This window comes from Boleophthalmus pectinirostris, unplaced genomic scaffold, assembly GCF_026225935.1.
Source record: "Boleophthalmus pectinirostris isolate CB_2022bp ecotype Guang Dong unplaced genomic scaffold, ASM2622593v1 HiC_scaffold_16, whole genome shotgun sequence".
NCBI classification, from domain to species: domain Eukaryota; kingdom Metazoa; phylum Chordata; class Actinopteri; order Gobiiformes; family Gobiidae; genus Boleophthalmus; species Boleophthalmus pectinirostris.
This window is the reverse complement of record NW_026571095.1, coordinates 8,118,041-8,130,202: the sequence shown is the minus strand read 5'-3', so window position 1 is coordinate 8,130,202 and position 12,162 is coordinate 8,118,041. Positions and strand designations below refer to the sequence as shown.

At 36.9% G+C, this 12,162-nt stretch overlaps 1 protein-coding gene across 1 annotated transcript in view; it reads right to left on the bottom strand.

Moving 5' to 3' along the window:
- LOC110157831 (vang-like protein 2) overlaps positions 1 to 11,462 on the bottom strand; it is a 39,129-nt gene extending 27,667 nt beyond the window's left edge. Inside the window, exon 1 of the mRNA XM_020922222.2 lies at positions 11,339 to 11,462. The gene's annotated coding sequence lies outside the window, so the exon portion shown is untranslated. The remainder of the gene's footprint in view (positions 1 to 11,338) is intronic.
- Positions 11,463 to 12,162: the final 700 nt, after the last annotated feature.

The window sequence follows — 12,162 nt, the reverse complement described above, 5'->3', positions numbered from 1 at the left end:
AACATGCTATATTCTATGACACAACATTTCTCTATAAATATACAAAAGCATGATACAAAACTGTACAGAACAACTTCACAAAAAAGATGCGATGTGCAATAGTTCCATTAGCAGGATGCAAACTGAATTTAATGTGATAATGCTCTGAAGGGGGGTGACTTAGCGCAGAGAGCAAAGGGAGAGAGGTCTTAGAGCATCAAAAATAAAACCTATGTTAAAGGTGCACTGCGTAACTTTTCTTGGAGAGGGTACACTACATGCTAGTCTCCAGTTAGATGTACTCGACTGTTCAGCCTAGAATATTTCACAATACGGCATTAAACTTCTCTATCTCCATGGAGGCAAGCAGGCTAAGGTACAGATCAGTTCGGTGGAGTGGCGAGTGTTTCTGAACTATAAAATCACCTGTAATGAAACAAAGGCTGAATAGAAAGGAGAACAGTTACACAATGCACCTTGAATATATTGTTTCAGGCAATTATGAGGCTTATTTTCAAAACAATAAAAGGTAACATGGTGATCTGAATCTGTTTGTTATGTATTAGCAGTTATATTCCATAGACGTAAATTACCCTCTTTTTCACTTATATTAATAACGGTTTAATAATGAAACGGCTTCAGTGCCATTTTGAGCGACAGAAACCTCTCGGGAGTCATTCGTTTGTCCTGAATTGCGTTTGTGTATCATCGGCCTCTGAGTCTGAAGCAGCTGCTCTCCACAAAACTGCTTCAGCTCCGAGTGAAACAACTGTCACAACACCAGACCATAAAAGAGGATGAGACGGAGGGAGCAGGCCACACACATGCTCGCACACACAAACACACACACACATGCACGCGCGCACACACACACACACACAGACATGAGTTTGAAAAAAAAAAAAAAAGACTACTACAGAAGATGTACTATCAGAGGTGGAGTAGCTAAAAAGTCAACTCAAATAAAAGTTACGTTACTTTAAAAATAATATTATTCTAGTAGTAGTAGTAGTAGTAGTAGTGGTGGTGGTGATGGTGGTGGTAGTAGTGGTAGTAGTAGTAATATCATTAGTAGTAATAGTAGTAATGGAAGTAGTAGTAGTAGTAGAAGTAGTAGTGAGTAGTAGTAAGTAGTAGAAGTAGTAAGTAGTAGTAGTAGTAGTAGTAGTAGTAGTAGTAGTAGTAGTAGTAGTAGTAGTAGTAGTAGTAGTAGCAGCAGTGGTAGGAGTTGTAGTAGTAGTAGTAGCAGCAGTGGTAGAGTGTAGTAGTAGTAGTAGTAGTAGCAGCAGTGGTAGGAGTTGTAGTAGTAGTAGTAGTAGTAGAAGAGTAGTAGTAATAGTAGTAGTAGTAATAGTGGTAATAGCGGTAGTAGTAATGTAATAGTACTAGTAGTAGTAGCAGCAGCAGTGGTAGGAGTAGTAGTAGTAGTAGTAGTAGTAATAAGTAGTAGTATTCAAGAAATTATTCAAGTACGTAATTTGGGAAAACAACTACTCAAGAAGTAAGAGTAACTTAAAAGGAGCACTGTGTAACTTTCTGGTGGAGGGTGTGCCATCTGCTGGTCTGGTTATTGTTTAGCCTGAGATGTTCCACAGTGTGGCATTAAACACATATGTCTTCTATCTATTCAGTTTTTTTTTTCTTCTCTAAACTACAGCAAAGACATGAACTATTACAGAGAGCAGGTCCTTTCTCCACAGATCTTGACGTGTAACTTGACCTGGTGAAGTGGACTGTTTGTCTCCATGGAGACAGTTCAATAAAATGCCATACTGTAGAACATTTCAGGAAAAAACAAGGAGTCAAGCAAGTGACAGACCCTCTACCAAAAAAGTTATACAGTGTGCCTAGAAAGAATAACTATACCATACAGTTACAACCTCTAAAGAGTATTTTGCATAATTGGTCTGCTTTAAACTTGTTCTCAAAATGAAACTGGAAAGTGTTGTGTAATCTCCCAAACAAACGTGTGAAGTGAAATAAACTCTGTATCCGAATCTGCTGCTATGGCAATCTGCAGCCGCCATTTTGAATGTTTTGGTTTCAGAAAATCAGTCACTGGATAAACAGGATCTAAAGCTTCAGTGTTCGGTGAAAACAGAAGCTCTGAAGAAACGCCGGACTGAATTTCACTGCATCAGTACAATTAAAGGATTAAAGGTCCCATATTACACAAAATGGACTCGTGTGATCTTCACTAGGGGTGTGCAATATTGAAATGTCGATATATCGTATTGTTTAATGTGATGATTAGGGATGGGCATGATTAGTCGATTAATCGATAACTGATCATTAAGAATTTCGTTGATTGCAAACCGAATATAGGTTGCTGTGTGTAGCGTAGGGTGACCAAACGTCCGTTTTCCCCCGGACATATCTGTTTTCCACATCCTGTCCTGGCCATCTGGGTTTTTTTATGAAGTGATGCAAATGTCTCGGTTTTCATTACCTTTCATTGGGCCATTAAATTGAGCAGCTCTCGTAGCTCTCTGTGCACTCAGAAGGAGCGAGCAGACACAAATTTTCATTAACAGCTACTTTTTACCTTTTGTTGAGCAGAAATCATCCAAATGATTTTAGTGAAGGTGTATGGAGTTTAAAAACACAGTGGAGCATACAGAGCACAGAATATTGATTTGCTATATTTGTTTTCCTTCACACATTCTTCACTGTATTTATTGGTGCATTTATTGTTGTTAAACGTATTAACACTGCATCTGTAGTGAAATGTGATCTGTTAAAAGCCTCCTATAGGGACTGGTGCTGTGAATTAGCCTTGGCTATAAACACTCGGATACCGGACTCATATTACTACATTGCTTTACATTTATTCAATCACAGGTAGTTTTATAGCTCAAAAGAAAGAAAAACAGGCGTTGTTGCGTCTTGTTTATCCCATTTTACCAATCTTAGCAAATATAATCCTCATTTGCTCACAGATGTTTACTATGAAATCGTATTTTAAATATTTTTTTCTTGTTCCCCATGTCCTATGTCATCTTTAACTGTTCATTTAGGAAGAATTATTAATTATATCCTTAACTGCTTGCCATGAACATAATTTGCAAGCAGAGCAACAAAGAAAGCACAAGAAACTTAGAAAGCTACAGAATCACTTTTAGGAAGGTTTTAATTATGTATTTCATTGAAATATGTAAGAAAAAATTCTGAAATAGTAGTGGCAATCACTTACATTTTTTTTTATGTATATAGATTAACTAACTTAATTTCATACAGGGTACAATTCAAGGGGACTTTCCAGCTGATTTCCCTCTCCACAGATCTGACCTGTAACTTGGTCTGGTTTGGTCTCCATAAAGATAGAAATGTTTAATGCCATACCGTGGAATATTCCAGACAAAGCAATAAAATTTCTATGAAGAAAAGTGTATGATGGACCCTCCATCAGAAAAGTTATACAGTGAAAATTTATAACAGGCATCTCCAACCTTTTTCTGAGCTACTTTTTGTAAAACAAAATGCCAGAGAGCGATTAATGTTAGCAGTCACCAGAAATGTTGTAAATATAAAAGCCATGGCAAGTTGTAGATGAGGTACTGTTAGATGCCTATAAAACATAACAAAATGAGGCATCAAAATTATACATTTACAATGCAAATAAGCATTTAAATCAATCAAATTTTAGCTATGCAATTTCAGCAATACATATAATTCAGAAATCAGTGGTCCAGGTAGGTTCCATCATGGTCCATGGGTGTATACTAGTCTATGTGCTCTTATACTCAAGATCAGTCTAAAGACATTCAGGAAAGCTTCATTTCTGTCCTTTGAATATGTCTTTTTTAGTTTCGAAACCCGGTCTCATGAGTATCTAGTTTTGATACTAGTTTTAGAATTTTAGAATCAATTAGTATCTGATGTTCAATATTTTTGAAACACTATCCTAATGCTAACTACTATATTTTCGCTTGTGTCAGTGAAAACACCCAAACTTGAGACAACTGGAGCCCCATACACACCAACTCAGAGACACATGGTGAAGTGAAGCAGGTGCGTTTAAGGACAATCTGAAATAACAGCGCTGCAGTCTGCTAATGCTGCGATTCGAGCTTGCAGCTGCCCTCGTGTCATTTGTCTCCATGGAAACTGGGCGGACACAGGAAATGCACTGATAACATGAGATGAAGAGAGGCCTATAGGATGAGTGTGGAGAACAGGCTGATGTAATCTGGATGTCAATATTACTTAATCGATCATTTGTTTAGGTCACAACAAATGAGCAAAAACAAAAATATCCATATCATAGTGACAATTTTATATGCTGTTATGTTATTTCAAGTCAATCTATGTCCCAAAATAAGTAAACACATACTAATCATTACTAAAACTAGTATCAAAACTAGATACTCATTTGAGCTGATATCGATACTTAAAAAGTCACATTGACAGGACAGAAATAAACCCCTCTCCAGATCTTGAGCTCGTTTTGGTTTGGATGTAACAATATCAAAATCCCATAATATTTTCACCATATACATCTCACGGTTTGATATTTATTGCAACATTTTGTGGATATTTACAAAACTGTGAATATGCTACCTTTTCCTTTTACAAGCCTTGGAAAAGTCTTTGGTACTGTTATAAAATGAAGAATTAAGATTTAAAAGTGCTTAATAACAGCTATTTCTTCATGTAGTCTGCACTGACAACACCAAAGGATCATGGTCTATGTAGTTCCCTCTGTTTTTTAGCTAGTGGTGCAAAAATATCGAAATATCGTATAGTTTAATGTGATGATACAGTATCGATATCGTGGGCTGCTGGATTGATATATCTCCAAGAGTACTTTTTGGTATATTTTACTCAATTATTTTGTTACAGCGCTACAGATTTGTTGCTTGTTAGGAGGAAATTGTTTCGAGAACATTTGCAAAAGACGTGGTTTAACAAAGACTTTTAGTATCACAGCCATGATTTAGACTTTCTTTTTTATTGACCAGTATAGAATCAATTTGAGATATATCGTATTGAATTGAAAGTTTACTGTATCGAGATATATATTGTGTCATGGTCCCATGTATCAAAGTTTGTATTGTATGGGCAACTTCTTAATGATACCCAACCCTAGTGGTGCACCAAGGCAAGACAAGGCACAGTTCATACACACAGTAATTCAAAGTGCTTTACAGAATAACATAAGAAGATAAGAAGACATTAAAATCACAAAGAAAGACATATAAAACACGTAACTATTAATTTAAGCAAAAAGACTTGTAATTCAATATACTGTGAGAAGATTTTTACCAAAATTATAACACAATTACATCCCTAGTTTTGATCAGGACAATCATTGTAAACGTCTAAATAAATTCTTGGTCAACTACATACATGTCCTCCTCACTGACTAGTCAACTAAAAAGGAGGTGTGGCAAAAACTCTTCAAACTTTCCATAATCTATGACCTGATGTAGCTTTTCAGTTTTGATATTGATTCTGATACCATGGCTTTAACTATCTGCCGATATCTAATGAAACAGAAAACGCACACCAAAGTTCTTGTAGAGGTGCAAATGCAAGGAGCAGCAAAATGCATAGCGCACTCAGATGGCCAACGTCCAAATGCTTTTGTTATTTTTAAATAACGTTTTGGCAAAATGCCTCCGTCAGATCATTTCTTGCGTTGGACCACAGTACACAAAATGGTTGCCAGCCCAACTGCTCATATCCCCCACCAAAGATACCTGATATCTACCAATACCAGTGCAGGGGCTAAAAATAGACTTTATTTTCCTAAAAAATAAAGCATACTATAATTACAAAAATAATGTAATATAGCTCTTATTTACCTCTAAAGTAATTATGGAACAACTTTGTATTAAAAGCTCAAACATTTTTGAACAAACTATAATAAGTACCATATTTTTCAGACTATAGGTTGCACTTTTTTATGGTTTGGGTGTTTCCTGCGACTTATATATGAAAATGCTACAACTATTTTGTACCACTTGGCTCTACTGCACATGTGTCCTGCAGAAAGAGTCGCTGTCCTGTCTGTATCATGTCAGTCAATCGCACCATTACTTCTGTACCACTGAAAACGTAAATTTTAAGTGACAACCAAAACCATCCTATCGGGATTCAGGAAGGCCGGAATAATTCTAACTGGAACTGATACTGAGTGTGATGACCGCTACACAAAAGAGAAAGCGGCGCTTTGTTTACCTCCGGAGGTCATGGAGTTGCTCAAAAGTGACACGAGGATGAAGAATTGAATGGATTTAGTGATTTGGAGTGAGATGGAGAGTTTGTTAAACTTTGTTCATATGTGACGTTAACAGTCTGTTGTTCTCTCTTCTATTGTTATTACTAGAACTTGCCTTTCAAGATGAAATGTCGATTCCTGGTCTCTGATTTTATAAAATAAATTTCCCCCATAAAGTGTGACTTATATATGTTTTTTTCTTCTTAATTATGCATTTTTTGGCTGGTGCAATTTATAGTCCAGAGTAACTTATAGTCTGAAAAATACGGTAAACAGTCTTATAGTATCGGTATTGGGCCATACCTAGACCTCACCGTGTATGTGACCCAAACTGCACTCTATACTACAAACGCTCAGGAGTTCATTCAAAAGAAGCTATGTAAACAGAGAGTACAAGGAAAGTTTGTACTCTTTGTAAAAAAAAAAGAAAAAATGTAGATTAAACTCATGATTCACTGTCAAATCTGCACTTTCACTTTCCTTTCTCATACAAATCCTTATAATCTAAATAAAATAATGAGTCGACTAATACACATTTTTGGTTGACTGAGACGCCAGAGACGGATTAAACGACTTAAAGGTGTATTGAGTAACTCTTCTGGTGGAGGGTCGGGTCTATCAAATGTTTTTCTCCATGGAAATGTTTTTGTTATTACTTTGTCTGGAATGTTTCACAGTATGGCATTAAACCTTTCTATCCTTCACGAAGACCAAACCAGACCAAGTTACAGGTCAGATCTGTGGATCAGTCAGAATGCCTGTTTTTCTAGGTATTTTTGAGCTATAAAACCACATGTAGATAAATATGAGGTAGAGCTGTTTAATGTCATACTGTGGAACATCCCAGGCAGAGCAATGACATCTCCATAGAAACAAGAATTTGTATTGGAATTTTAAGAAGAAAAAGTGGCTTTTTTTTTGTTAGCCTCCATAAAATACTGCAGTAAATATTGTATCGTGAGATGTTAAAGTATCGTACTGAGAAATTTGGATATCGTTACATTTCCAAAAGGAAACACAGAAAGCTCCAGGCAGCCAAGGAGTTGAACCTGAAACCTTCTGGGAGTGAGGTGAGTCCAAACCACTGTGCCACCAACTCCTGAAGCATATGAAGTAGGGATGGGACAACATCTTGTGCCTCAAAATTGCCACAAGAGAAAAATGACCTTGTGAGATTTTTTTTTTCAAGCGATTGCATTTGGATTGGACAAAAATGGTGTCACGTGTTGGTGAGTTACATCTCTGACAGTTCCAAAAACCAGTGCTGGAATGAAAACAAAACTATGAAATCAAACAAATAAAAAACGTGAGGCCAAAATTGAAAACTTAATTTACATATTAGTTCTCATGGACCCAATCACGTGTCTCGTCTCGTGGAAACTGTGTCTCATCCCATCTTTAATACGCAGCGGTACGGCCATTTTAGACACCGTTGATAGAGAGTTTGCTAGTCGGAGCATGCACAGAATATATTATTACAACAAGCCTGAGCCAAAACGCTATCAATATTTATGGGCTGTCATCGTAATCATTTAAAAATCATTAACTGCTGTTTCTGAAATGGAGCTGTCAGTTTCAAGTAATAGAGCTCACGGATCAGTTTGATGTCCTACTTCCATGTCCCAAATAGGAATAATGGAGTCATTAGTTAATACAGACATCGCTATACTGTAAAAAAGAGCATCAGAAAATGTTGTGGAGGGCTGGGCCAAAATGCTTAACTCAATTCTGCATAATATTAATTGCATTTCTGTGTAAAAAAAAGTAAATATCAGTGTTTTGACAAGCTGGTCAGACTGCTAAGAATTTATGTTACGACTAAGTAATGAAAAAGAGAGGCTGCCTTCCAAAAAATTTCATTAAAAAACACCTCTAAAATAAAAGCAATGCAGCTTTAGTCCATGCATGAAGTAAAATGATAAAATATGTTCATTTTGTAATTCCAAATTATCTTAAACAGGCCTTTCAGAGTCAACCAAAGGGTCATATGTGACCCGGGAGCTGTATAATGCCCAGGTCTGTTCTGCATGAGTTAACGTAAAGGTGCACAGACCTTTTTGACAACAGCTGAAATTACCACGATGTAGGGTAAACATCACTTATGTTGATGCTTTTCAATGACAAAATATCTGTGGAGATGTCTGGCATATTTTCCACCAGCTTCATAAATCTGTCCCATCACTAAATCTTCAACCAACAAGGTCGACAAAGGACATATTCTGTCTATGAAGAATTTATCCACAGCTATCAAGGTAAGAACAACGAAAACATAAAGGAACACAATGATGATGCATTAGTGAACTACTGAGCAAAACTAATGTGATGGTCATGAATAAAACACAACTAATAAGTACTTTGTTAATAAGTAAATTGTGAACTCAGACTGATTCTACGGTTAAAATTATAAATCAATTTCATGATGTAGATATTAACATAGACAGAGAGATTTGTGCAGTTTGAATGCTACAGATGTTCACAGATTACATGTCCAGCATTTAAACTGCACAAATCTCTCTGTCTATGCTAATGTCTACATCATGAAATCGATTTTTTATTTTAATTGTAGAATCTGTCTGAGTTAACAAGTTACTTATGTTTTATGTATGACCATAACGTTAGTTTTGTTGAGGAATAGTTCACTAATGCTAGTCGTTGTTCACCTTTAGGTGTTCCCTCTTTCTTACCTTGATAGTTGTGGATAAATTCTTCATGGTAGAATGTTTATAATTTGTGGACCTTGTTGGTTGAAGATTTGGTAATGGGGCAGATTTATGAAGCTGGTGGAAAATACACCAGTCATTTACAAAGATATTTTGCCATAGAAAAGCATTAACCCTACATTGTGGCACTTCCAGCCAACAGGTGGATTAACCAATCAGGGAGAGGCATGCTCTATTCAAGTCATAAACAGACCTAGGAGCTTACATGTAAAAAAGGAGAAAAATCTATGTAAAGGACTGAGAAACAGAGAGGATTTTTACAGAATCAACAATCGAAGCATAAAACCATGACTTATCTCAGGTAAGAAAAAGTGTATATTTTGATCTGTATGCTACAAGAATTTTGGAGAGACAATGTTTTCGGCATTTTTGGGCCATGTGATACAAATTAGAGGCTGTATTTGGATCAACGAAAATTTGGACAAAGGTTTTTCACGTTCTGTGGATAAGAAGGGACTGGCTGGTCAGGTAATCACCCATTAGGGGAATGAACATAATGCAAATATAACTCAGGGACAGTTCACTCATATACTGTAGTTCAACAAACCTAGCAAAATAAAAACTGTGAAGAAATTGGAGTTTTAGTTTCAGAGTAGTTTCAGTGTAGTTAGCTCCTCCCTGCAAGCAAATATAAGACAGTGTCCACCAGCGTTTGACCGGAACTGAAGAAGCTATACTCACAGATTTTGCTATTATCATGTAGTAATATCTCTAACCATTATATGTATTTATTTACTGATCTTAGAATTGCCCCTCTTCAAATATATTAGAAAAAAAACAAAAAGACCAAGCATAATCGTACTAGTGTAGAAGTAGTCTGTCTTATTTCAAGTATAGTCTTACCAAAATGGAAAATGATTAAACCTGCTATAGATAAATAGACATACAACACTTCTTACACTTTTGACAAATGAATATCCCAGCTGAAGAAACCTTGTCTTGTAAACATAAACATATAGAAAATCAGATACTAATCGATGCTCAAACTAGCACTGAAACTAGATACTCATTTCAAGCTTTCCTGAATGTCTTTAGAATGATCTTGAGCTGTATCAGAACAAGTTTAAGAGCACATAGACTAGTATACACACATGGACCACTATGGATACAGATATAAGACCAAATGGTAATATAGAAGAAAGGACTATCATTTAATGTTGAAAATCGTGTTCTACCGTATTTAGGGTGACCAGATTTTCAAATTCAAAAACTGGCACACCCTCGGTTTGTAGTGGTTGGTAATAATGAAGGAAATTTGTTCTGCATTCAGCCCATTCATGATTAACACGTGAGGGAGTATAGCCACGTTTTCATTGTGTTTTGGTCATTTTTAAGCAGATTTTCTGTAGTTTACCTCAACAAATGCCAATTTATGCCTCTCTTTCCTGTTGGCAGGGATCAAACCTGTCAAAAATAGGGACATTTCTTGTATAAAAACTGGGACAAATCAATGGTGTCACCCTAACTGTATTGTATATTTGTAAGAGCAATTTTAACCACCAAAACAACTACCATTCACTAAGGAAAAACAAAATCTTTCTGCATCCACAGTAAGGTACTTTTCCAATTAAAAGTTGTAGTAAAGACAATATTTCTCAGTGGGGTGGTAACAAGTCATATTAATTAGAAATGTATTGTACCACAGCAGTTTTTCCAAATGTAGATGGCAGATATGAGTTGGTTAAATGTTATTGTTAGGGTCCCATCACGGATTGAACTGTGCGTTACGCGAATTCGTTTACGACGTGTGTACTACGGCGTTTACTCTGACAGACATAAGAGGCCAGGTTCACCAAACATCAAAAATTAATGAGATGAGATCATTCAAGCTCGTAGCATCTGCCATGACAGCATTTTGACTTTACAATGTGTACAGAGACGTACCCGAGCACAACTTACAGTAAGGGGCACGTAACGCGTAAAACTAGATCTTCAGGATTGGCCAAACAATATGACTAACAGGGGACAATAGAAGACTCTCTGGCCCCGTTTGAGTCATCCTAAAAAGCTAAATTAACTCAATCCGCGTCCTTTTCTTCGCCCTTGCGTTTCCAAATGGGACGTCCGTGGAGCAAATGAATGGACGTACTCGAAATCCCAAGGAGACCATTCAAAACGCAAAAAAGCCCCCGTATTCACAACATATACACACTGTTTACTGCACTTATAGTTACATAAATAAACGTATAAAGATTAAGAAGGGTTTGAGCTGGTCTTAAAAGCTACGTGGCCTCGATAGCAACAACAATAGCTGCTAAACTTCCCGATGATTTCAAAACGGCGACCCTCTTTCCACTATTGTTCATGGAAACTAGAGCGCACCAAACACGGCGATCGCTTTGCACCTTTACGCACGGCAGAAACGCAACCAAAACCACCTGAAACTATAGATTAAATGCGTGATTAATCGACTTACTTATTTGAGATTGTCCATCCAGGTATTTTCTCCTCACTTTGCACTTTCTTTCCACTGAAGCGTAGCAGCGAAGTGCCCGCCTCCGACGCTCGGTTGGCCACACCCCGAAGGCCTCCCCCCGGGCACAGAGCAGAGTGAGCAACGGTGCAGCAATCTGTTACATGGAGATTTATGGATGTCCAAAGAAATTGGCAGCCGATATATAGAAAAAATATTTAAAGTTAACGGTCCCAAATTGCACAAAGTTGACTCTTGTGAACTTTAAGTCATGCTAGAATGTTGTTCCTCCTCAAAACCAGACCTGGAGTTGTGTTTTGCTTCATTCACACGTTTGAGTAACACTGTATAATTAGTCTGTCTACATCTCCAAAGATCAAAATGCTCTGTTCCACCTTGTGATGTCATGAAGTTGTAGTTTTCAAGTAAACAGTTACTTTTTAGGTTTTTTCAGTAGAGATTGGCTCCAGGTCTGAAATATCCAAATGATTCTAGTGAAGGTGAAATGAGTTTAAAAACACAGTGGAGTACTTCCTGTATTACCACATGACATCACAAGGTGGAAGAGAATGTCTTCAGTTTGAGAGAAGACCTCAGAATATGGCCCCTTTAAAGAGGAATTTTCATCCGACTTCTATTAAAATTCATCTGCTCAAGGAAACTTAAAGGTGCACTGTGTAACTTTTCCAGTGGGGGAGTCTATTGCTAGTTTGTTTCCAAGGAGATGATATTGCTTTGTGTGGAATGTTGCAAAGTAAGGCATTACACTTATTAATCCCCATTCATTCAGTTACAGGTGTTTTAATTGCTCAAACATATCTTAGGAA